The sequence below is a fragment of the Equus quagga genome, chromosome 2 (assembly GCF_021613505.1).
Source record: "Equus quagga isolate Etosha38 chromosome 2, UCLA_HA_Equagga_1.0, whole genome shotgun sequence".
In the NCBI taxonomy this organism is placed as follows: Eukaryota; Metazoa; Chordata; class Mammalia; order Perissodactyla; family Equidae; genus Equus; species Equus quagga.
This window is the reverse complement of record NC_060268.1, coordinates 69758879-69766123: the sequence shown is the minus strand read 5'-3', so window position 1 is coordinate 69766123 and position 7245 is coordinate 69758879. Positions and strand designations below refer to the sequence as shown.

The following is a 7245-nucleotide window of genomic DNA, read 5'->3' as shown; positions in this document are numbered from 1 at the left end:
TTCAAGCTCCTGGGGTTTGCCATGGTGCTAAGCTGGGTGGGCCACCCTGGCAGATGGGGGGCGTCTGTGTGGAAGCTGAGGCTCCACAACTACACGTGGAGGTTCCTTGTAGCTCATGAATTCATGAATCCAGCCGAATGCCAGGATACGTGGACTTGGCCCGACACAGAACTTGCCCCTCATTAGGCCCCACCCCTCTGAGAGATTGGTGAGTGAGCATGCTTAGGGGTGGGGAACCCACTCAGGAGTGTCTATTTCCCCAGTCAGATGGAGAAGGCTCCAGCTTGGAGAATAGGCCCCCAGACTGAGGGTTATATGACTGAATCCTGCTCTCCATTGCCTTGCTGCGTGATCTTGAACAAGTGGCCTCCAGCCTCTGGGCCTCAGTGTTGGACTTGATCATCCCTAAGGACTGATGCCGGTATCATTTTGAGTCTGGACAGGGTGCAGCTCTGGACACAGTCTGGACCTTGCATCTCCAGGCATAAGAAAGGTGGCTGCCTCCTACTTAGCTAGTCCCTCCCCAGGAGACCACAGCTATCAAACTGCCATCTCAGCAGAGGTGGCTGCCCTAGCTGAGCTCCCAGGAGGATGGTGGGAGAGTGGAGAGAAGAGGGGTGATTCTTACCAGAGTCATAAAACCTTAGGGGATCCCAGTCTTTGATTCCCCCAGAAGCAGACTGGAGCCAGTGACCATGGGATACTCAGGTCTATGGCAAGTTGGGCATTGACAGCATCTCTGAGCTTGCTTCTCTGGGCTCCGTAGAATATGACTAAACTCTGCAGGCCAACAGGTGGGGGGCACAATCTGCTCTCTGAACAGTCAGCAGATAAATGCAAGGTGTCTGTGGCACCCAGAGCGCTCCAAATACTTAATACTTATCAGCGTCCACTGCAGCTGACACAGAGGCGCACTGAGGGAGAGGTGTGTGCTACTCCAAGGAGAAAATGAGGGTAATTGAAATTAACTTGGCTCCTGCTGTTTTTTCCTCCTCCTCCTAATCACCGGGAAATCTGCTGCTGGCTGGGCGGGAGGGCCTGCGGGCCGATGCCCCCGGAGTCCAGGGCTCAATTAAGCTGTGGCAAATTGGATTTCTGGCCGTGAGGCCGCGGAGGCTGGGGTTGGCATTGAGGCATGAGCTGCCAAATGCTATTAGGCCAAGGGCTGCCCAGATGGACCCAGCAGCTAATTCAATCTGGCTTCCCAGAAACAAGACTTGGAAGGCCGAGCTGTGGGCCTGGAGAGCTGTGACTCTGGTCGGGAGGGCAGGGTCCTGTCTGGGGCTGGGCCCTTCTGTGGCCCACCCCAGGGAGTTCTGTGCCTGGCACCTGACCTCTGCCAGCCAGCTGGGCATTAACAATCCTGACAGCCAGTGATGGTGGCAGTTTAGTGCCAGGGAAAAAGCCCAGCCTGGGCATCCAGGGTCCAGGCCTCTGGTCCCCACACAGTTGTCAGCTTTTCTAGGAGTGGATTTGAGTGAGTTCTGTCTCTGTCTCCCCCCTTTCCCCTCTCTCTCTCTAGCACTAACATTCTTGCTTCTATGACTGTCATCGTCTATTAGAAAAAACAGAGTCAGAAAAAAAAATACCACGACTAGAGGGACCCACAACTAAGATATACAACTATGTACGGGGGGGTTTGGGGAGATAAAGCAGAAAAAAAGAAACAACAGAGTCAGGAAACTCATATAATGGGAAAGAAAGAGGGAGACAACAGGGAGATAAAGATAAAGTAAGAGAGAGTCAGAGAGTGATGGCGAGAAAGAGAGAGAAACACCAGAGAGAGAAACAGACAGGGAGAGACACATAGACAGAGCAAGACAGTGAGAAAGAGACACAGACAGACTTAGGGAAACTGAAAGAAAGAGACAGAGAGAGAGACAGAGAAAGAAAGAGGGGCTGAAGCCAAAATTTCACTACAAAATAGCATCTGCAAAATGAGCTTTCTAAGGGGTAGAGGGCAGAGGAGAGACTCAGACAGACAGAAGTACACGCATGTACACACACGCAGACACATATACATGAAAGAGAGAGAGAAAGAAAAGAAAAAGAGCCCATGAGAGGTAGACACATAGAGACAGAAGGAGGCAGGTCAGAGAGACCAAGAAAAGACTGACACAGACAGCAAGGACTCCCTGGAGGAGGCGAGATTGGGTCTAGAAGGCTGGGTGGAATCCAACCACAGTGACTTTTTTTTTCTTTTTTGGAATCAAGAAGCATTCTTAACCTAGGCTTAAAAGCTAGTTCCCAAATGGTCAAAGAAGGGACACGCTTCCTCATTCTTAAAAAAGTGGGAACCTTGGATTTTCCTCCCTGTTTCTTCTTGGTTGCTTTCTGCCATCCCAGGAAGAAATTCCAGGTTTTGACTGGCTCCAGCAGCCTGAGCGGTCTGAGAGTCACCTCAGCTGAGGCAGCCACACAATCTCCCCAGTCCTGACAGAGATTCCCATTGCCAGCTCTTTCCGGCCTCAGCTCCCCAAGCTATTAGAGCTGTGATGGACAGGCTGGGCAAGGATCCCACAGGTGTGCCTGTGGTCCTGATTGATCAGGCCCAGCCAGAGCTGGTCCCAATTGGCATTAATCCTCCATCTGTTTCCTGCTGGCCCTTCAGCCTAGAGGTCACAGCCTAGAGGTGGGAGTCCCTGTGTCCTGCCCTACTCTCTAATACCCTGAGCTTGTCATGCATGAGCCCTACAGGCCTTTCCTCCCTGGGACTAGGCCCAGAAGGCCTGTAAAGACTCAGCTCACGTCCATCCAAAGACTCTGGCAGGCGTCCATCCCCACTCTAAAGGACCTGTTTCCCATTCTCTTGCTGCACCCAAACCCATACTGCTGCCCTCAGGTGTCCCTCACCTGTACCCAGTCAGACGAGTGTCTCAGCTATCCAGGAACTCCTGAGGACAAGGGTGCAGAGCCTTGGCTTCCCGGCTGGACACAGCGAACGAGAGAATTGAGAACGGAGCAGCAGTTCTCAACCTGGGCTGCAAGGTGGAATCACCTGGGGAGCTTTAAGAGCCACCCATGCCTGGATCCTACCCTCAGAGTCTGCTGTAGCTGGCTGCAGTGTGGCCTGGACATCAGGGTTTTTAAAAGCTCCTAAGCGATCCTAATGTGTCCTCAAGACACGGCTGGCTGAGACAGGAAGAGTCCACTGCACACCTCACTTGACTGAGGCTCTGAGTGGCCAGGCCCCTGCCTGGGGTAATATGGCTGGAAGGGGCAGAGCAGTGCCTGCCAGAGTTCCTCCATCACCTTGCTTGGCTCCTCCCCCTCTCCAGCCCCTGGGGGTGCCGGGGGTTGGGGCAGATGGGCATAACCCGTCTGTCTCTTACCTTTTCCTAAGTCCCCTCTGGGTTTGGTCCTGGGGTTGAGTTCTGTGTTAACCTGTTCCAAACAACAGCTCCTTTCTGACCCTCAGTCTTCTCATCTATAATTTGGAGATAACAGGACCCACCTCAAAGGGTTGGGCTGACAAATAAATGAGTTAATAGATGTTAAGGGCTTCGCATGGTGCCTGGCACTTGGTTAAGCCTTCAGTAAATGCTACCTATTAGCATTCCCATTGCTATCATTACCACAAAGAGTAAACAAACAACAGGGTTTGACTGGCATTTGGGGGAGTGGGGCAGCCCAGTGACATACATAGTGGGTTGAATGGTGGCTCCCCAAAAGATATGTCCACATCTTAACCCTCAGCACCTCTGAATGCGACCTTATTTGGAAAAAGGGGGTTTTTGTAAATATAATTAAGGATCTCCAGGTGAGCTCAATCTAGATTATCCAGGTGGGCCCTAAATCCAATGACAAGTGTCCTTATAAGAAACAGAAGAGGAGAAGACACAGAGAAGACCACGTGAAGATGGAAAGGGAGACTGAAGCGGCAAGCCAAGGAAGGCATGGAGCCACCAGGAGCTGGAATTCTTCAGAGGTGTGTTAGTAAAAACTCAGTCTTTCCTCCTCCTGTATCTTTCTTTCCTGTGTGTCACCTTTACTTTCACACGGAACACTTCACTCCTGATCATCAAATGTGTGGGCTTTTTTCCCACACCAAGCAATTCTTTGTGACACCAGCTGGGCGTCCTGCAATTTAACTCACTTCTGACAATGTCTACCTGGATATAGTGTCAGATCCCACAGGTTAAGGGCTCAGGCCCACAGGACTGTCCCCCTCCCCAACTTCAGATGCCAATCACGAGTAGCAGGTCCCCAGGTGACCCACAACTTCCTCCGTCGGACTCGTCTACAAATCAAAGGTTCCCATGACCTCCTCAGCCTTGGATTCGATTATTTGCTAGAGCCGCTCACAGAACTCAGGGAAACATTTACTTACCTTGACCAGTTTATGACAGGATATGATAAAGGATACAGATGAACAACCAGATGAAGAGACACTTGGGGGAAGTCTGGGAAGGTCCTGAGCATAGGAGCTTCTGTCGCTGCTGAGTTGGGGTGAGTCATCCTCTCAGTACGTGGATGCACAGGGCAAGGTATGTGGGAAGGGCATGGAATTTCCACGCCCTGTCCAGGCATGCCCTCTCCCAGCACCTCCATGTGTTCACCAACCCAGAAGCTCTCCAAAACCTGTACTGTTGGGATTTTTATGGAGACTTCATCACATAGACACAATCCATCATTAACTCCATTTCCAGCCCTTCTCCCTTCTCAAGAGAATAGGGAGCAGGGCTGAAAACCCCAAGATCAAATCATGGCTTGGTCTTCCTGGTGACCGGCTCCCATCCAGGAGCCATCTAGGAGCCCACCCAGAGTCATCTCATTAGAACAAAGGCACTGGGGCCGGCCCAATGGCACAGCGGTTAAGTTTGCACGTTCCGCTTCGGCAGCCCAGGGTTCGCTGGTTTGGATCCCCGGTGCGAACATGGCACCGCTTGGCAAGCCATGCTGTGATAGGTGTCCCACATATAAAGTAGAGGAAGATGGGCACAGATGTGAGCTCAGGGCCAGTCTTCCTCAGCAAAAAGAGGAGGATTGGCAGCAGATGTTAGCCCAGGGCTAATCTTCCTCAAAAAAATAAAAATAAAAATAAATAAAAAATTAAATTAAAAAAAAAAAGAACAAGGCACTCCTATCACCCAGGAAATTACAAGGGTTTCAGGAACTGGGGTCAAAGACCAAATATTAGAATAAAAGATGCTCCTAGTGCTCTTATCACTTAGGAATTTACAAGGAGCTGAGGGCAGAGACCAATACATATTTTTTCTATTATCTCACAGAAGGAAATATAGACACCTTGATTCCAGACTTCTGACCTCTAAAACTATGAGCAAATGTTTCGTGTTTGAGGTCCCCCTTTTGTTGTAGTTTGTTACAGCAGCCACAGAAAACTAATACGCCATCTCCAGAACTAAGTGTTGCTGGCTAAACAATCCCTTGACCGTGACTCCTGCCCCACTAGAGACACCTTAGGGAAGTGGAGGGGCAGCGACTCGGCACTGCCTTGAATTGGTGCTGCAAGGGGGCTCGTGCCTGAGGTCCCTTGGGGGGCCTGGCACTGAAGGAGTTCCCTCCCTTCTCTGGGCCTCAGACCCCCACTCCACCCACCCCCAACCAGGCGTTGTGTGTGTCTCTGAGTCTCAGGGAGAAAATGCCTCTGGGTGGTCAGTTCCTGTGAGGCCAGGCCTTGGCAAAGCCAATAGCAGCCCCAGGGGTGAAGCGGACGCCCAGCCTCCCTGTTCCTGCACTACCCAGGACTTCGGGGCCTGGACCTCCGAAGCTGATGGCTGATGTGGAAGAATTAAACCTCGCACACACTATGTCCTCCTCTCCACAAATGGAATTGAAGAAAATGACATCTAAGGGAGTCCTTTCTATGGGGTATTTTCAAAGCTTCCCTGAGGTTGGCTCTGGAGGTGACCAGAGGCCTCTGCCCGCCTTGGAGCCCCCTCCCACCTCCAGTGGGTGCCGCCAGCCCCCAGCCCTAGGGGAGGGGGTCAGAGCCCCCACACCAGGTTGAGTAACAGCCTCCTGCCAGAGGACTGACTGTGTGCAGGACACGGTCTGGGCACTGTGGGGAGTTCAGTGAGGGGACTAAAAAAGAGAAGCACATCTCCCCCAGACACACACTCACACACTCACACACGCACACTCACACACGCACACACACACACACACACACACACACAGAGATTTACCATTTAAATGAGTTGACTAAACCTGTGGGTGAATGGTCTGATATGAAAAGCTTTATAGAAAGCAGGTAATGTGAGCAAATCTTCATGGCCCTAGTGTTTTTCTGATAAGAGAGGTGAAAACATAGAAAGTGGGCTGGGTAAGAAAGGAGGGGGCAGGCTGGAAGCAGTGCTTTCAAGGAGGGGAGGGACAATGCTTGGTGGCGAAGAGAGAGAGGGTGTGGCTGGCAAGTACAGTGGCCAGCGGGGGTAGTGGGGGTAGTGGGAGTAGAGGGTGGCCTGGAGCCCCCAGCCTGCCCCATGGCCTGGCACCTCCCTCAGAGCTGTGAGAAAGGCTTTGCTTTTTCTCATTTACTCTGCGATGAGCTAGTAGCCATAGTTGGGTAAGCCAGCTGTCAGGACTCACAGGCCCCTCCCCTGGTGTGAGCTGTGCTCCCTGCCCTGTTCCCGGATGGATTTTCAGGAGCAACTCCTTTCGTCATTTTGTTTTGAGCACATTATCCTTGAACAGACTCTTGGTCTTTCTGTAGCCCGAGTCGGTCCCCGTAGCCTGGGAGTGCTCCCAGGACGGGGAGAGAAGGAGAAACAGCAAAACAAACTCCTGGCCTTTCCTCACAACAAGTTTTATTTATTCGAGTCAAGCAGACTTTTAATTGTAGTAAAATACATACAACATAAAACTGACCATTTTAGCCATTTTAAAGCATCCAGTGCAGTGGCATGAAGTACATTCGCAGTGTTGTGCAACCATCACCACTATCTAGTTCCAGAACATTCGGAAACCACATGCCCATGAAGCAGTCGTTCCCCATTCCCTCACGTCCCCTAGGCACTGGCTACCACTATCTGCTTTCTGTCTCGATGGGTTTGCCTGTAAATCAAGAAGTTGATCTTCGAGTTCCACTTAAAATACAAACAACCATAAGAGAACCCACAATTTACATTTTCAATTTCATTCATTTCAAAAACACCCAACCTCCACCCTCCTCCACAGCTTAGAAATTATGTAATCTCTTTGTGTTGAGGGGAAAACACTAGTCTGGACGTCAGGAGACCTAGGTTCCAGCTCCTTCTGTCAGAAGTATGTGACCTTGTGAGA

General features: G+C 51.1%; 1 long non-coding RNA gene across 1 annotated transcript; it reads right to left on the bottom strand.

Annotated features, from left to right (window-relative positions):
• Positions 1–2852: 2852 nt before the first annotated feature.
• LOC124234880 (uncharacterized) lies at positions 2853–4444 on the bottom strand. Its single transcript, XR_006887433.1, has 3 exons — positions 4331–4444; positions 3333–3468; positions 2853–2928 (listed from the first exon to the last, which is right to left on the bottom strand). It is a non-coding gene; the product is annotated as an uncharacterized LOC124234880 (long non-coding RNA).
• Between the last annotated feature and the right edge of the window lie 2801 nt (positions 4445–7245).